The sequence below is a fragment of the Parasteatoda tepidariorum genome, chromosome 8 (genome assembly GCF_982258835.1).
Source record: "Parasteatoda tepidariorum strain Cologne lab strain chromosome 8, Ptep-v5.0, whole genome shotgun sequence".
Taxonomy (NCBI): domain Eukaryota; kingdom Metazoa; phylum Arthropoda; class Arachnida; order Araneae; family Theridiidae; genus Parasteatoda; species Parasteatoda tepidariorum.
The window spans coordinates 66,393,261-66,412,355 of record NC_141762.1 but is presented as its reverse complement, the minus strand read 5'-3'; the positions used below and the strand labels follow the sequence as shown (position 1 = coordinate 66,412,355).

The 19,095-nt window shown below is 27.7% G+C and overlaps 1 protein-coding gene across 2 annotated transcripts in view; it reads left to right on the top strand.

The window, feature by feature from the left end:
• The window catches only part of LOC107440232 (metabotropic glutamate receptor 1-like), a 256,108-nt gene that overhangs the window by 96,743 nt on the left and 140,270 nt on the right, over nucleotides 1-19,095 (top strand). Inside the window, exon 1 of one of the 2 annotated variants that reach the window (XM_043046352.3) lies at nucleotides 16,930-17,552. The exons of the other annotated variant lie outside the window; for it this stretch is intronic. The gene's annotated coding sequence lies outside the window, so the exon portion shown is untranslated. Of the gene's footprint in view, nucleotides 1-16,929; nucleotides 17,553-19,095 lie in introns of those variants that run through there. 2 annotated transcript variants of the gene reach the window in all.

Genomic DNA, 19,095 nt, shown 5'->3' with positions numbered 1-19,095 from the left:
CAGTTCTTTGCAAAACATAATCATCCTTTTTCAATGAGCCAGGCTAATTGTAAGAGTCCCGAGTATTTTCCAAACACTCTGTATTTTTTTGACTTATTCTAATATGCGCACTCACCTTTAGAATTGTTATAAACATATCAGACATAACTAGGGTTTACGCCAGAATGGTGACATGGAGACAATTGTCTTCAAATGTTCTACGAATGTTGCTAAAATCATACGCAAGCATGGGTGACAAATTTGTCGATTTGAAATATATATGCTTGGAATTTACAAGCGAGTAACAAAAATATTTTCTTTGCATCAAATTCCAAGTATTTAAAAAGAATTGTAGTACAAATTTAACTGCTCTACGCTTGGTATGGAATTCAAATGCGTGGTATTCAAATGGAATAATTTAAAGTGCCCGGTACAAAAATTTTTAAATTTAAATGTTGAAATTTTAAATTTGCATGCCGTGCTGTGCTTTGCTATCTCATTCTGACAGTATAATTCTTCATCAATAAAATATTGTTTTTGCCCTTTTAGAATTGACTTTATTTAAAATTTTATGATTTTTAGACAATTTTTAATATAGTATTTTGTCAGTTTCTACTTTCTCTGTTTTCCTCATTTATTTATTCATTTGGTCTCGTCACTTTAATCAAAATGTTAAATCTATTTACTAATATTATTTTAGCTTTTTTCCACTTAATTTTGATAAATACTAATCTTCAATCATTATAAGATAATGCAAATAATTAGTATTAGAGTCTTATAGATTGATTAATAATTTTTGAGCCGGTCAGGTGGCCGAGCGGTTAGCGTGCCTGACTGCGAAGCCATAGGCTGCGGGTTCGAATCCCGCTCTGGGCATGGATGTTTCTCTCTCTCTTTGTGCTGTCCTCTGTTGTGTGTGTGCATGATGTGTGAATGTGGCCCACCCTATAAACGGGTTTGTGGCAGTGTGGCGTGGGCAACGTTGCTCGCCTCCGTGACTTTGGTTCACAGGTGCCCACTGGGTAACGCGAAATGAGCAACAATTCTGGCATAGTATAGGCAAAGATACAAATTCAGTGCCTGCCATTGGAGAAAAAAAATTTTTTTTTTGATGTGTTCCATGACATATGTATTAGGGAATAGATAGATGGTCCTACTTGACTACTACATTTTGATTGCTGGTGTGAAGAATAGTAGAATACTGTCGAATAGCGTAGGTTTATTGCAATGAGGTGAGTGAAATGATGATTTATTAAAATAAATTGCTTTGAACTATTAGATGAAAATAAAATTAGGCATCCACAGTGAAATGAATTATTATTTATTTTACAGGGTGATACAAAGATTAAAGAAGCCAACCTGAAATATCAAATTTATTTTTCAATGCAGCGTTTTATTCCTTTAACCATGTCCAGTGGAATAATAGTACCTAACAATCAGTCTCATTATAGTAGTCCTTCATTTTCTTATTAACACTAGATTGCCTAAGGAAGTCATTTTGACTGCTTTTTAATTTCAATTAGAAAAACAATGATGCATATAATGACACAATTTCTTAGAATTTTGTGACTTTTATAATTATTTTTTTTTGTTGATATTTACTAATAACTTGTTATTTTTGAAAATAATATCAAAAATATTAAAAATTAATTTTAAACAAATTTCTTTATACAATAGTTATTCTTTCACAATGCAGTCATTTTGACTGCTTTTGGTCATTATAGATATTTCACTCTTTCTAGTGTTGATTAGTAATAAATGAGCTGATTCCATCTTCTTCTAAATACGAAACGTGAGCAGAGGATAAGACTTCATACAATCAGTATAAGCAAGCTTATTCAAATTGATTTAAGACGTGTAAGATTGGAAACATTTAGTTTATGGTAAATAAGAACTGAAACTCATTATTGTAATCCACAACAATGTAAAAATCTAAAAAACATGAAAAAGAGAAGAATTATTATTTTTATTTCTTCTTTGGAACAAATTTCATGAATTTGTTGAATTCAATGAAGTACAAAATCATAACTTCATTAATAAATCTGATTGGAAATAAGTCAGAAAGATGTTTCATGATAGTATAGGAAAAGATAAACTAATAATAAATTTGATACTAAGGTTAAAAAGATGTTTCATATTAGTGTAGGAAAAAATAAACCATTAATAAATTTGGTAATAAGGCAGAAAGATGTTTCATAATAGTGTAGGATACATTTTTTAATAAATCTGTATTTAGTACCTTTTCTAATTGTGACCTTAAAATGTCATTCTTAGCAATATTCATCTCTTGTTAAGGCATGCTCGTGTGCTGGAACTATGTAATTGAAATAAGCAGCTTCAATTTTAAAGCGTACACTCTCATCTTTAAGCAAACCACTGTGATCGTAAAGTATGTTGTAGTTGAAAATACTTCTTCCAAGTAGAGTGTCGCATTTGAAGCATTTAATGATATCGATGTTATTAACAGGAAATAATAATTTAAATTCTTAGAAAATAGATTTAAAATTAAAGTGATTAATAATAGAATGAAAATCAATAACAAAAAAGTGTTTTTATATCTTTTAATTTCTTATTATTGATTTTAAGAAAAAGTGATTGTAATAAATTATAAATAAATAATTTAAAATGATAACAACCAAATGATTTATTCAAACTAAAGGACAGTTAACCTTTGAAATTCCACTGAGAAAGAAAGCATTCTAAAAACTACTAGAAAATTTCAAAATTTCTCTTGTTTCTGGCTCTAGCGATACAAAAAACTTGGCAATTTTTTTGGGAAGTGCTTTGGTAATAACTTTGGTAAAATTGGCAATAAAATAGGATTTTATAATATATGCGATAAAGTTTGGTAATTTTATGATAATACCTTTGAGTATGACATAAAAACCATTTATTCGGTTAAGTTTGCTTTTCAATTTTGTATCTTTTTACTAAACGTGTAGAAAACCTGAAAACCTATTTTGAAAACCTGAATTTTCGGTAAACCCTCATAATATGAGGAAAGATTAATTAATGAATGGTTTTTATTGCCAAAATTATAATTTTTTTACCTTAAAAATCAGTAATTTTACTTGAATCTTTTTTTCCGTGTTTACGAAGTACTTTCTCAGTCTAAAATTATATTAAATAAATTTACCCTCTAATCAATTTAAAAAGATTCTACTATAATCATGATCGTAAGCTATTACTAACCTTTCCTTTACCTCAACGTTCAAGGATAGTAGGGGAAATGTAACTTTGAAAAATAGTGCATGCACTGCAATTATTAGGATACATTTGCGAATTTAAAAATTGGTCATTTAAATCAAAAGGAACAAGAGTTAATAATTATATAGTTCTATTTACTAAGTCTGTCATTATTCTCATTTAAAATATCTAGAATGATTTTTGAGCTTGTTTTAAATTAATAAATGCACAGTTTTTTTATATCTTAATAAAAACTACAATTTTCTATAATGGTTCTTCAAGCATTCTACAAAATAGGAACATAAGGCTTTTTGTGCTTTGAGAAAGAGCCCGCAATAAATTTTGTCCTGGAGCCCGTATAACCTTTGTTGGAAGCCTTAAACCTTTGTTATCCTTTGGAAACCTTTGGTATCTTTTTCCACTGCTTCACTGTAGTTTCCGTGGGTTCAGCCAATACCTCCTAGAAAAGAGTAGGCTTCTGCACGGGTTACCATAAATATCCTTTAGTAGTCCAAACGTTATGACATATTTCGTATTTTCAACCACTGCGCAGCTTAGTACCCCGAACGTAATGACATCTTTCTTATTTTTTATCAACTGCGCAGTTAACTTCGCCACATCGGACTACTAATTTGATCCGTGCTGAGGCCTTCCTTATTCTAGGAGGTGTTGGTTCAGCGTAAACACACACCAATGAAAAAGGCTTCGGACAAGGTAGTATCCGGTTTTATCCCGATAGCAGAAGTTATTGAAACGAAACTATCTATCGAGCTAAATCCTTATTATTTGTTGGGGTACAAAAAGGTGGACAAAAAAGAATTTTTATAATTGTAATGACTAATAAATAAGGATATTATTACTAAAACCATCGTTGAACAGCAGACCCAATTTTTTGGGTTTACGACTACTAATGCTAAACTCCGTAGCCTTGTATTTTTGAACTCAACGGAGTAGAACATTAGAAGTCGTGAGCCCAAAAATTGGGTCTGCTGTTCAACGACGGTTATAAAGTAAAATAAAATACGGTTATAAGTTTCATTTATTGCGCTTAAGCTGCAAGTAAACAGCACTCATTAGATAAGTTCAAAATGAAGAATAACACAAAGAAAAATTATAGACATATGAAAAAAAGGGGGTGGGAAATAATAAGTAAAAAAATAACAAACAACATTTTATTAAAAAAAAAAAATGAAATGTTAATTAAAAAACCGGAAAAAAAGCCGGAAAAAAAAAGATATAATCTTTTCTTCAGCCCACACGATTATATCCGCAAAACAGAGTGCTTTCTGATATTGTATCAATAAAGCCAAAGCAAAATATATTAATACAATAGTGTGAGGAGCACTCAAAATTTTTTTTATAAAATAACTGCAAAAAAATAGATCATAAAAAGTAAAAATAACATGTAAAAACAGGTAATAAAATAAAATAAAAAACATTAAAAAGGGGGGACTATAAAGCGAGTAGCAAAATCATAACAACTTACATGGACGGATATTTTTCAAGAATGATTTAAAAATGTTTTCACAGAAAGATTGCCAGATTACAAAATATGAAAACAGAAGATGAAAACAAAAGCGCAAATTGAGTGTAACAAGAGGGTTTTAAAGTGTTGTTCTTACTGCACTGCTGAAGTGATTTGTTATTCTGAGTTTTGATTTGTTAGTTATAAAAATTTTTCAAGAATGATTTAAAAATGTTTTCGCAGACACTAACATTAATACTAACACTAACATGACACTAACATTAATAATAACTAACTTAGTAATAACTAACAAATCAAAACTTATTATTTCCCACCCCCTTTTTTTCATATGTCTATAATTTTTCTTTGTTTTATTCTTCATTTTGAACTTATATATATATATATATATATATATATATATATATATATATATATATATATATATATATATATATATATATATATATATATATGTGTGTGTGTGTGTGTGTATACACAAAATAATAAAGCACTTCATGGTTTCATTCGTAAATGGTACTTTTATCACTTCAATTATATTCAAAATGAAGAATAAAACAAAGAAAATTTATAGACATATGAAAAAAAGGGGGGGGGGGAATAATAAGTAAAAAAATAACAAGCAACAGTATTTAAAAAAAAAAAGAAAAAAGGATGAAATTTTATTTAAAAAACCGGAAAAAAAAAGATATAATCTTTTCATCAGCCCACACGATTATATCCGCAAAACTGAGTGAATGAAACTTATTGTTTTTCTTAACTTTCTTCGTGTTATCTTGTATTCATTTATATATATATATATATATATATATATATATATATATATATATATATATATATATATATATATATATATATATATATGCGTGTGTATATACACAAAATAAAGCACTTCATGATTTCATTCGTAAATGGTACTTTTATCACTTCAATTATAAAACTACTTAAATTGAGAACTGGTTATCAGCCTTATTTGACACATCTTTCAATTTGTCAGGAATTTTTCATCCTTTCTTTTTACCTGAAACTTACTGACAAATATTTCCTTTACATTCCTGAATGGAGGTGTATGGTGAAATATTTATTGCAAAATATTTCAGTGTCTGGCATCTCTGATGCAGCTGATCTTTTTTCTTCTTTTTTTTGTGACAAGAAAGATATTTCCTTCGTTTCCTCTGGAGACCACTTTTGGTAGCCTGAATCTTTTAACAAAACCTTTTCAGGCTTTTCCTAATGGCGTATAAAATTGTTCAGAGAAATAGTAGCTGAATTCCACGCAAGTAAAAGCGAACCTCATTAATTTGTTCTTTAAAGTATAAGCATTTCGGATGAGGAATTCATGCTCGAAGAATTTTTGCTTGTTGGAACTAAAAAAGGAGCTTAAATTATTTGCTATTTAGAGATTCTTTTGCTTTTTATGCTGGAATAAAATTTGTAACAATTATGAGTGGTAGTAATATTTGTAAGTTTATAAAGAAGAAATATAATGAGTTGCATTATAGAGCTGTTTTGGTTACGAAAGTAGCTTTTGTTGAAGAGCTTATGCAGTTAAATAATGCCGATTCAAATTACGAAATGGATTTTATTAAAGATACAGGATTGAAAAAAAAGGCTTTTAATGTAAAAAGAACTGGCATTTAAGAAACCAGTTCTTTATACCGTAAAATTTGTCTTCGCCATTCTGTGTTTTCTTGGATTTGCAGCTTAGTACTCGACTGTCCTCCACTGCTCATGGATGCGATATGGGTTCTCCTCTTGTGGGCGACTCGGGGCCTTGTGCCTGAAAATTCGCAATTGTTTGGCCTTCTTGTGCTGTTGTGGGGTTGCTTTTGTGACGGAGGTCTTCAGATTTTTGGCGCATGGGTCCTGCGTGCCTGGGTTGCGTCATCTATTGCTTACAGTAAAATCCATATATTTTCCGTAATTTTTTTTTGCGAAACAAAAAAAATCTAACATACCGTAATTTTTACAGTAATATTTACTGTAAAAGCACTAATTCAGTGTAATTGAATAAATATTGCTCTAAAAATTACGTATAAAACTTTATGGTAAAAATAGAATCTACGGTAAAATGGATTTTATTTATGCTGCACGTCGGGTGCCAGTAATTTTTACCATAATATGATCCGAACTTTTTTTACAGTGCAGTTCTACTGAAAAAAAGGATTTGATTTATGAACGTGTGGTGTTTGACAACTGATTTATAGAACAGATGCATGATTTTTAAAAGAAGTTTGTGACTTTGAATTTCACTCTGTAAATTAATTATTTCTTGCAAAATCAACCTTTGTGTTCCTTGCTTCCCATTCGTCGTCATCCTTTCGTCCTTCCCTCCTATTGGCCGTTTCTCTAATCCCCCTTGTGACGTCACCGTTCTCTATATATTTACCCTGTTTTCTCTCATTTCTTTCTGTTGCACTCATGAAGGTTGCCCTTTGAGCATCCGAAACAGCTTTTTTATAAATATTTTTCGTGCTCTTAAACGTTGTTTACCTTAGTTTGCACTTAATATTGATTTGAAAAATTCACCGAGAAATGAGAATGCAATTCCTTTTCATAAATGCATATTCTTTTATTAATTTATTCAATATATTGTTATTGGTGCAAATATTTTCAAAAAGAATTTTGCTACTTCTTTCCTCATTGTTAATTTACTAGAATGATTTCATAAAAACTAACTATAATATCAAATAAATGATGTCTCATTGTTTGGATATATCATGACAGGTTTCAAAAATTATTACTAGTTTAAAAAATTTAAACTCTCAGAACCCCAGAGTTCTACTGGACCCCATTTGAAAACGAATGCTTTAGACCACTCACTTATTTTAATTCACGTATTAGACTAATTTAACCCCTTCCATAAGAATACTCTAATAATATGACAGTGTACTTTTTGATATGAACAATTGAGAAGAACTTTATTTTTGTTTTTACAGCATCTGAATGCTAATCTTTATATTCTAACTCGTAATCAGCTTTCTAAGGAGCATTGACGTATCCTTGTTTTATTACCTTGGGAGGACTGACTTTTTTCTTAATATCTGGCCTCTCATAAACAAGAATAGGACTTGATTGTACAGGTTTTGTTTAAGAAAACCAGATTAGTGAACTTTTATTAATGTGAAACCAATTATTAAGTGAATGTGAGCAAGCAGTTTTTGTACTTCAGGAACCAAGATTCTTGAAGCTCGTATAGATAGCTATCAAAATTTCCATGTTATTCCTTAGATATTTAAGGAGGGATATGATTGTGAAAATTTTCATGTCTTTAGTTACATGCTATTTATTTAGATTGTGTTACCTCATGATTTTTACTGCTTTATTCAGCTCTTACTGACTGCCTGTGATTGTGAAAACGTTTAGTATGCGATACTAACTGTAACTATTATACTACTAACTAATGCTAACTGTAACAGTTAGTATGTGATTCTAACTGTTATATGGAGGAAAAGGGACAAAGTAGTTAAATTCGTAAAAGAGCCCTGATCTTGCAAGTAGGAAATTCTGCATTCCTGAATTGTTTGAAAATTTGTTTTTGAAATTCTTTGAAAAACCTTCCTGAAAAAGAGAATGAATACGAAATACATATGACAAAGTTTAATTCCAAACTCTTTTCCCAAGGAAATGAGGAAGTAAATCCCATTTTGAAAATTATATCATAATTATTTCTAAAAACAGTTGTAATAATGTGCAATAAGATTTCGATTCGCTTTAAAATTTCCCAAGATAAAGCAACTTACGTAAAAAGTGAAATTAGCATAAGGGGCTCAACTTACCTTGCTTTCTTGATTTCTGTTGAGACCATAATTTTCTGATTGAGGTTTACCCCCTCAAATTTCGATGGTCAAAAATCTAAATTTGTCAAAAAGAAGTAATTTTGATGATCAAAAATCCAAATTTGTCGAAAAAGAAATAATTTTATTTAGAGAAAATACGTTTTTGTGTATAATTTCTAACTGAATTAATAGATAGCACGAATTGATCAGCATATTTAAGAAACTTGTACTTGTTTGACTACGATTACGTTGTTTGTTGTTGTTAGTTTTTACTATTGTTGTTAAAGCATTAAGAATGAATTACAGTTTATAAAAATATAACCATTAGAGCAAAAGTTATTCACTGTGATACATTTTTATTTTTGTTTTAGTTCGCTGTACTTAGTATTTTCATTGAAATTTAAAATTAGGCTTAACGGTTTCTAATTAACAGTCCAGTGATTTTTAACTTGTTCCTTTCTTTAAAGATTTTCCACTTGATTCGAATTTTATTTTATTTTATAACCGCCGTTGAACAGCCGATCCAATTTTTTGGGTTTAGGACTACTAATATTCAACTCCGTAGCCTTGTAATTTTAAAACCAATCTAGAAGACAAGGAAACTCCTGGATCAAGTATTGAGAGAAATTTGACTTCCTTGGAGGATTTTTTGACGAAACTCACCCTCTTTTGCGTTTCATTGAGAGGAAGACCACGAGAACCTCCCATGGTTAGCCTGAAGGCAAGGAGATCCCTTGTTCCGTCTACAATTGAGGATATTTTATGTCAGCACGGTGAAAGTCTGATACGGAATTCGTATCGACCAGCCATCACTAGGATTTGAACCTGGTTCCCCTCATTGAAAGGCTAACATTCCATCCCCTGAGCCATCACAACTTGATTGTAATTGATCACAATTATAATGATGCATTTATTTCTGTTAAAAGTTTTACCTGAACTAAAAAAAATGTCAAGAATTAAGTTTTTTTCCCACCAAAATTCTTTTGCTCGTTTATTTTATTTTAATAAATGATTTGATTATGTGCCTTGCAAGATTAAAATATTATTTACTTGGATTAAGCTGTCATTTTTCACTTTTGAATTCATTATTTTTTCCGGAAAAGTATCTGTTATGACTTTTAAATTACTAAAGCGCAACTTCAAGAATAATATTAGTAATTAATTTGTAATGTTTATAATGAAATATTTATAAATAATCTGAAGACAGTAACGAAGATGGATTTATTCATTATTAAAACTCGCTTCATTTTAAGCAATTTTTCATTTCACGACAGAGTTAATTTATTAACTATTAAAATGTCTTATAAGAGTATCGAATATAATAATTATGATTTTGGTTATGAAGTACAAGTATTTTTGTTGGTTTTTATGTCAAGGGCATCTTCTAAACAACTATGCATTTTGCAGAGAGCTGAAAACTTGCTGACAAAGTATTGAATTATTCAACAATTCACTGGTTGGCTTGGCATTCTATCAAATGCCAAATGTCAAACCACGTAAGAATGACATATGTTAATTTGATACTTTTAATGGAATATTGTGATTCATTCAAATAATTAGTAATAAGTTTTAAGTAATTTCGTTGTGCAAGACGTTGGTTCATATTTTATTTTGTTTTCTTTTATAAGAAACACGAATTTTGTATTACCTAAATTTATTTCTTGTACGCTTTATGAATAAAAGTTTTTTAATAACAATCATTAATTATTTTCACAAAATAAAATTTCTGCTAATAAGCAAGTTTTCCCCTCCCTCTCTCTATTTTTTTAAAGAACTCGGAAACAGTCTGTGTAGAGATAATAAAGCGGTATATTCTAATATATATATATATATATATATATATATATATATATATATATATATATATATATATATATATATATATATATATATATATATATATATATATATATATATATATATATATATATATATATATATATATATATATATATATATATATATATATATATATACGTGCTAACTGCTAGGTTGGCCTTTTTTAATCATTTTATTCCACTTCATATTAAATATTCGTTAAGCAGAAAGAAAGCAGATAACATTTTCTTTCATCACGTTTACCAAAAAATAAATTATCAGTAATTGTTATATTTTAATCCTATTAACCGGTTTAACAGAGATAAAAATCCAGCAGGCAGGTATTATAAATTGTCGAGTGTTTCTTATGCTGGGGATTTTCAAGATAAATGGCCATTTCTTCAATAAACACTTGCCCAGTGTTCCATACACTAGTTTTTTTAAAGTACATGGCTAACATTTCCTATACTGTTTATTTTTAATCTGAAAGAGCATTGTCCGGTATTACCTACTTAGAGGTTTTTTTCCATTGGTTATAATTAATTTTAGTAATTACGACAGTTAATGTAAAATTAGTGTTTCGTAAAAAAACTTTTTTATTGAAGGAAGAAAATATTAATATTAGTAAATTTTATACAGTGTGCAAAATAAAAAATGGGACACCCTGAATAACTTTTGATCTAATGATCAGATTTTTGAGAACTAGTACTCAATCTCAATGGTTTGAAGGCCCGACTTTAAACATGATCATTAATTAGCACAGACGAAACTTTAATTTTCGAAAACCGACAAGACATCTCTTAATAAACATATTTTGTTTAGCAGATTCAGAATTTTGTCTTCAAAATATGAGAGGGGGTTGTAAAAATCTAGAAAATATGTTTCCAATTTGTTCGGCCAGGAGAGCGATCTAATGTCTGAACCCCCTAATTCTAAATTTACTATTTTTGCTATATTTTGCAGCTTTTTTAAGCGAATCGAAAAGTTTTTCCACACATTTATAAAATGCATTTATACAAAGATAATTTCATGCAAAAAACGATTTAATATTTATTTATTATTTTTTTAAATTTTAATAATGGTTGAAAAACATTTTAAATTGTAAATTATATAATTTTTACATCGTTTTAACGAATGTAATTTTAATAGCAAAATGCAGAAGTCTAAATAAATTGGCCATATAATTTCTTAGTTATTATGGTGTAATTGTGGTGTAGGTACACTTAAAGTATCAGAAGGTTTACAGGTTAAACATTAAGATTTTATTAATAACATCACAAACATATACGCTACGGCAAAATAATAAGATTATTGAGAGATAGGACTACACGTCCGTTTGCAATGAGTTTTTGCAGAGAAAGATGCTGTGTTCGGTTCGGATCTCACCAGAGAAATGAATTAGCCACACCTTTAATGTGTAATGATTGGCTAGATTTAATTTGAGAAATTATATTATTGGATTAGAATTTTGATAGACAGTAGATTTTAGTTTCAGTTCCCAATTTTGGGTTTCAGTTTCAAATTAAAAGTTTCACTTTGTGAAAATTGTGATTGTCGCATAAAGAAAAGGAAAAATAGTTATGGGTCACCACATTATCAAATTTTAAAAAAATGTCTTATATTTAAAATTGGATTTCTCAATAACTATTCGACGGATTTCATAAATCGGATTGATATTCATTCTGTAGAAAACGTACCAAGGGGGTAAGGGTAATCCATTACACACCTCACACGTAAGCTTGAAAGGTGGTTATAATAGAAACAAACGAAGAATGTTAGAAATCTCGATATTAGTTGATATAAAAATCACTATCGAGCTCCCAAACTGAAATAATTCATTTTTTAAAGTTTTATTTCTTTAATTTTTTTATATAAAGTATAATATTTGTGTTTAGTTCTGCCCAAAAGTCAGAAAAGAATGTTTTTTTCTTTAATTTTTCTGAATTATGTAAAAAAAAACTCCAAAACTTTCACATTTAATACCTCAGAAATTGATTTAAAATTTTAAAAAGATCTAAAATGCTTTTTTTGTTTTTTACATTTAGTCATAAGAGGAAGTGGTGACACAAAATTATAAATTTAAAGTAAATTTGTTCTTCTAAAATCAATGATTCAATTAAAATAAATCAGTATAAACTGTTAAATTTATCCAAAACTAATGCAAAATTTAAACAAAAGGAGAATCGTTATACATTTTTAAACATATGGGTTAAATATATATCGTTGCTGCCAATAAATGTTAATAGTTCTAGCTAAACTAGATCAAGTGGAATAAAAAATAAATATTTAACATTGGCATAAAATAACTTTAAGAATAATGACCACAGCAATGAGATTTTGGTATGAGAATATTTTTCTTTAACTTTACTCTAGAAAAGTGAAAATTTCGTATTTTTTCGTCTAATAAATTTAAGTTATGTCAGTGAAAAGCAAGCACGATGAGAATTTTCTGAAACAGCTGTGACTGCGGTAGTAACTATTTTTTTGTGTTATATCCAGAAACAATGAAAATATGCAAAAAAGAATGTTTTAGTTTTTCCTACCTCAATATGGTAATTCTTGACATAGATTTTAGCTATATCTACGGAATGCAATTAAAAACGCGTATCTCCCCTAATAGTTAAGAATTTAACTTTGTTAATTAAGAAGACTTTTTTAATAGACAGATTTAAAACAAAAAGAAAATTATGGATTTTTATGTTTTAATTAAGTTTATGTTAATTACTATTGCGTGATTAGAATAATAAAGGAAAATTCCAAAAAAGAATTGCTCTTTTGAATTGATGAACACATATGAATGCCAACTTTTCTAAATAAAAAGTTTAAAAAAATGTTTTTAGATAATGCAAATTGAAATAACAATTACAAATTTGATTAAAAAAAGCTCCGTTGACAATTAAAATGTAGAAATGTATAAAAACAAAGTAATAAATTTTCTTAAATTGCCAGCTTCAGTTTTAGTGAAAATTTCTTTTTGCTCGATTGAAACAAATTTGACGAAAAAAGACTGCTACGAGGGTATTTTGCTTTTACATTACGAACTCGATATTCATTTACGTTTACTGATGAGGAACTTGCGTGATTTTTAATGTGCTAAAAGGATGCGTGAAATAAGTAGCTTAAGAACACATCGTCTCTCTGCATATAAATTTCTTCCTTACAAGTTTAATTAAGCTTAATTTATCTTGTGCTTACTTAGTTGTTCTTGAGTTAATAAGAGATTTCATTAATGAAATTTCATTAGAATAACTTGTTTTATATTCATATTTTTGGAAAATTAAAATGTAATGTTTATATAATAATTTGAAAGTAAATAAGTAAAACTTATTCTAAAACTAGCTATTTCTTTTCTATTCATGTTCAGTTAAAATAATAAGGTTATAAAATAAATCGAATTTAAATTCTTTAAATTTTTGCTGAAATTACACTGAGAAAAAAAGTTCTGGTAAAATTACCGTATTATGGTAATGGCATTTTTAGTAAAGAAACCATAATTCTGGTAAAAAAGCAACCCCAAAATATATTGTATTTAAACCATTTTTTTGGTAATATTTTCGTTCATATGGTAATAGTTCATATGGTTTGCTTTTCAAAATTATAGTTCGTATAACCACACATTTAGTAAACAAATACAAGACTGAAAAGTAAATTTAACCGAATACATAGTTTTTTTGGTTATGCTCAAAGATATCACGATAAAATTACTAAATTTTGCCACATTTACCAATTTTTAATAAAATTTTATTTTTTTGTTAATTTTATCAAAAAATTACCAAAATACTTCGGTAAAAATTCTAGAGCTTTTTGATGTTCCCATAGAGCCAGAAATACTATAAAATTTCTATCTTCTAGTAGTTTTGACCAAAGTTCTTTAAAGTGTAGTAAGTAACCTTATCTAAAAATTTTTTTGAAATGTAATATTCAGTAATATTCATTTATTATAATACCGAATTATATTATTTATTATATTATATTACTTATATTATATTATTTATTATATTATATTATTTATTATATTATGTTATTTATTATATTATATTATTTATTATATTATTAATATATTATATTATTTATTATATTATATTATTTATTATATTATATTATTTATTATATTATATTATTTATTATATTATATTATTTATTATATTATTAATATATTATATTACTTATTATATTATATTATTTGTAATCTTTCGGTAATATTCTGCATACATACGTTATAAAAGGTCAGCTGTATCAATTATAATAATTATCAAAAGAAGACCCCGAACTTCTTTCATAGTTTAAACGTACCAAATATAATAATTTTCATTTTTAGGATTGAAAAAAATATTTTTTACCTTTTTTTCATTTGCTATGGTAACATTAAAACTATCCATTTGTTTAATTAATTAAATTTTTCTATTAAAAATTGTTTTTAAAGACAAAACACTTGACTTATATTTTTTGTCAGACATATCTACTGTTTTTCAAAGCTTTAGCAAAAGCAATGATGTTTTTGTAATATGATACACATTTACAAATAAGATCTGCATCAAGGGTTGGCAAAGTTTTTTTTGAAGTGGGCCATTTTTCTTCTTTTTCCACACATAAATTCTAATTTAGATTATGCACTATCTTATAATATAAATAAAAAAAATATACAAATGGGAGTATCCAATGTACCTTTTCCAATACCACAACTCGACTAGAGGGCTATAGGTTGCTGACAACTAATCTATATTATCTATAATATTGATGCGTATATTGTCATAAATCTGATGAAATTTCTTTACTCGCGTTGGCAACAAAAAGCTGAGAAAACTGAGCTATAAGTTCAAAAATCAAAGTTTAAAAGGAAACAGTTCATATAAACAAACACATTATTATTGTATTTCTGCTTTAATTATGCCTATAAGTTTTCCCGGGTAACACAATAGTTTAGAACTATTTTTAAATTTTGATGATACTTAATAATTAACACAGGCGAGAGATACGCTTCATCAACTGAGGTTGGTCAGAAATACGTTGCTCATCTATTCAAGATAATTTTAAACTCATGTATCCAATCATGCTTCCAAAAATCATCCATTTTTATCTACTTTGTTTCCATACTTTTTTTTAATTTTATAACCTTTTTCTTTGGTTCTTATACGTTTTACAAGTTTATGTTAGATTAAAAAACTTTTGTACTTCGAAACGCTGAAATTTATAATTGCTTAAAATTATATGAATTGCTAGTCCTAAACGCATTTTCCAAGCTGCATTAAAATGTATATAAATCAAATCTTAACAGGATGTTTATGTTGCCTATTTTTAGAACATCCTATTTTTAGAATAAAAATAATTATGAAAGGAGTGAGTTAAGTGACCTAGAATCGAGGAGATGAAAAATATGAAAAATATATGAAAGCAGATCCAGAGTAAAGCGAGCAGGGAAAAGGGTTCCCAGTATAATGAAAAAGCATTTTATTTAATTAAAAATAATGTTACGTTATATTTAATACGTCTGAACAAATACTAAATAACTAAGAAAAACCAATGGAAATGGTAATTAAATTCTAAAGTTTTAATCAAGTATATGTAAAAATAATATTATCTCTATTTTTACAGTCTCTTTAATAACGTATTAGTTGCTGATTCTATTGAGCTATTTTATTATTCTCTACATTTGTAACAAAAAATTTCAAATTAACTTACATCATTAATTAACAGCATATTAATAAAGGTGATTTTCTGTCTATTAATTTTTGCTCACTCAGAAACGAACTCAGTCAATTTGTGGCAAAAAAGGGAAAAAAAGGAAGATCCTAATACCATGTGATGATCAGATATAAAGTTTTGTTATATTTAATGACATCTGAACAAATACTAAATAACTACGAAAAAAACAATAGAAATTATCATTAAATTCTAAAACTTTAATCAAGCATGTGTGAAAATAATTTAATATTATCTCTATTTTCACAGGCTCTTTAAGAACGTATTAGTTGTTGATTCCATTGAGCTATTTTACTATTCTCTTCATTTTGTGACAAAAAATTTCGAATTAGCTTATATAATTAATTAACAGCCTACTAATTAAGGTGATTTTCTGTCTATTAATTTTCGCCCACTAAGAAACGAGCTCAGTTAATTTGTGGCAAAAAAGAGGGAAAAAAAAAGAAAGAGCCTAATACCATGTCAACATCAGAAATAAGGTTCTGTTAAATTTAATGACGTTTAACACATACTAAATAACTACGAAAAAAATCAATAGAAATGGTAATTAAATTCTAAAGTTTTAATCAAGTATATGTAAAAATAATATTATCTCTATTTTCACAGGCTCTTTAATAACGTATTAGTTGCTAATTCTTATTGAGCTATTTTATTATTCTCTACATTTTGTGACAAAAAATTTCAAATTAACTTATATCATTAATTAACAGCCTACTAATTAAGCTGATTTTCTGTCTATTAATTTTCGCCCACTCAGAAACGAACTCAGTCAATTTGTGGCAAAAAAGGGGAAAAAAAAGAAGAGCCTAATACCATGTCAACATCAGATTCCTGTATTCCAAACCCTCTTCAAATATTAGCACAGTAAATATACTCACACTGTTCCTATGCTTCTCTTCGTCACAATAGGATAAAAAAATTTCCTAAGCATCAGCACAAATTTTCGCTCAGGTAGTATATATTGGGTTCTTTCTCAGCCCCTTAGAGGGACGATAGGGCGAAGATCGGATTGCAGGGGCGGCGCTGAACATCGGGGGGATCGATAGGAAAAAGTGAGGGAAAACACGATCTCTACAAAGCAGCCAGTAGATAACGTCTAGCTGGGCGCGAAAACGAAAACGTCTGCGGTACAGTCCGGAGCATGCCGGATACTGTTCTTCAAATTCCAGAACATTGACACCACAATATTGTCACCAGCTTCGTTATTATATTAAATTTTTAGTGAAATATTGTAATAACATCATTAAGAAAGATTAAAAATTTTCGAATTAATTAAATATTTGAATTTTAAAATGTTTTTATTATAGTATAATTTTTGAAGTAGATTTTCACAGTCAACTGGTAAAATAATTTTTGTTCAAATATTTGTCTGTAATTTTGAGACTGTGTTTAGGTTGAAAGAATTGTTCGTGGCTTAAATATAGAAGCAACAGGTGATGCGATAGATTACTTTAGAATTTCGAATTTTTTTATGACTATTTATAAGTTTAAAATATTTCTTTTGAATCATATTTGCTTTTTTAAAAACTGTTTAAAATAAGACTTTAATTTAAAATCTCAGCCTGCTGAACATTCTTCAATAAGCTGTTCAATATTTGTCATCAACGGTAAGTGAAACTTTTATAATTTAATATACAATGGGACTAAACCTTTTCTGATTTTTATAATGTAAATGAATAATTAATTGTGAAAATTTTTGTTAATAATGGAAAGTTTTATTTTAATCTTACTTTTAGTAATTTTTAGAATGTAATGATTTTGAAAATTGCTGGAAATTTTTGCTAATAATGAAAATTTCGATAATGTAATGAAAATTTTTGCTAATAATGGTAGTTTTTATTTTCATCTAGCTTTTAGTAGTTTTTACAATGTAATTAATGAATATAGAAATTGATGAAAATTTTTGTTAATAATGAAATTTTGACAGTATAATGAAAATTTTTGCTAATAATGAGAATTTTTAATTTGATATCGCTTTTTAATTCAATATTGCTGATATTGCTCAGTGAAAATACTGAAAGAAATTAGTAAATTTGTTTATGACTTAAGCTCTCTGTAATGTTTCTTAATTATTATTCAGCCTTAAATAATAGCGAATATTACATTACACAATGTTTAATACTTAAAAAAGCGTTATTTTTTCTAAATTTTTTTATTGGACTTCTATTTTTGGAAAATCATTTTTCATTTTGCCATTTTTATTTTAGATTCGAATTATTGAAAGGCTATAAATGTTTGATAAATTTTAGCAGATTTTACCTGAATTGAATTCAAATAAAAAATTTAATTTCTCACGTTGTCGTTGTTTAGATTTGTGTTAGAATTATTGGATAGATAATAGTGAACAAACGTACGCACTATAAAGAGTTTAGTATCATTAATAACGAAAAAAATCAGTTGAAAAAAATCAACTCAACCCATCATTTTGTCATCGTTTATAGAAATATTGCAGAATAATATGCAGATAATATAGAAATAAATGATATCCATAATTGATAATAGATAATATCTAATAATATAGAAATATTATTAGAAATATTGGAGATAACATAGTCATAGTCAAGATACTTTTATAAAAAAATTCAATAATTGGAATTTAAATTGTAATAAATTCAACTCGTTATTCTGGAATAGTTTAGTCTTATATTCGAATTATTGTATATGCATTGTTAAAAAAAGTATAATTTTCAAGAGTTCAATGTTATTAAAAACTCGAATAAAAATTTTAATGAATTCAAATAATAAATCTGTCACGTTTTAGCTTTGTAGTGGTATTATTAGAGAAGCAATAATGAAGGAACATGCTTTATTTAAAAAGTTCAAATTATTAAAATATCTAAAAATATAATAAATTCAACCAGTATGTGTGTTTTCATTTGATTTTGTATCGGAAATGTATTATACAATTCAAATTTTAATACATTCAACTCCTCATTCTGTTATGGTTTTGTTTTGCATTAGAAGTATTAGAGATACTTAAATGAAAGTAGATCTTATAAAGAGCTTAACACCATTATTAACTCGTATTGAGATTGTAATAAATTGAACCAATCCCTTCTTCACGGGGAGAAAGAAAATTCTGCCAAAATTACCATACTTGTATGGTAAAAAAAAATTCTAACAAAAAAAAAAACGATAATTCTGTCAATT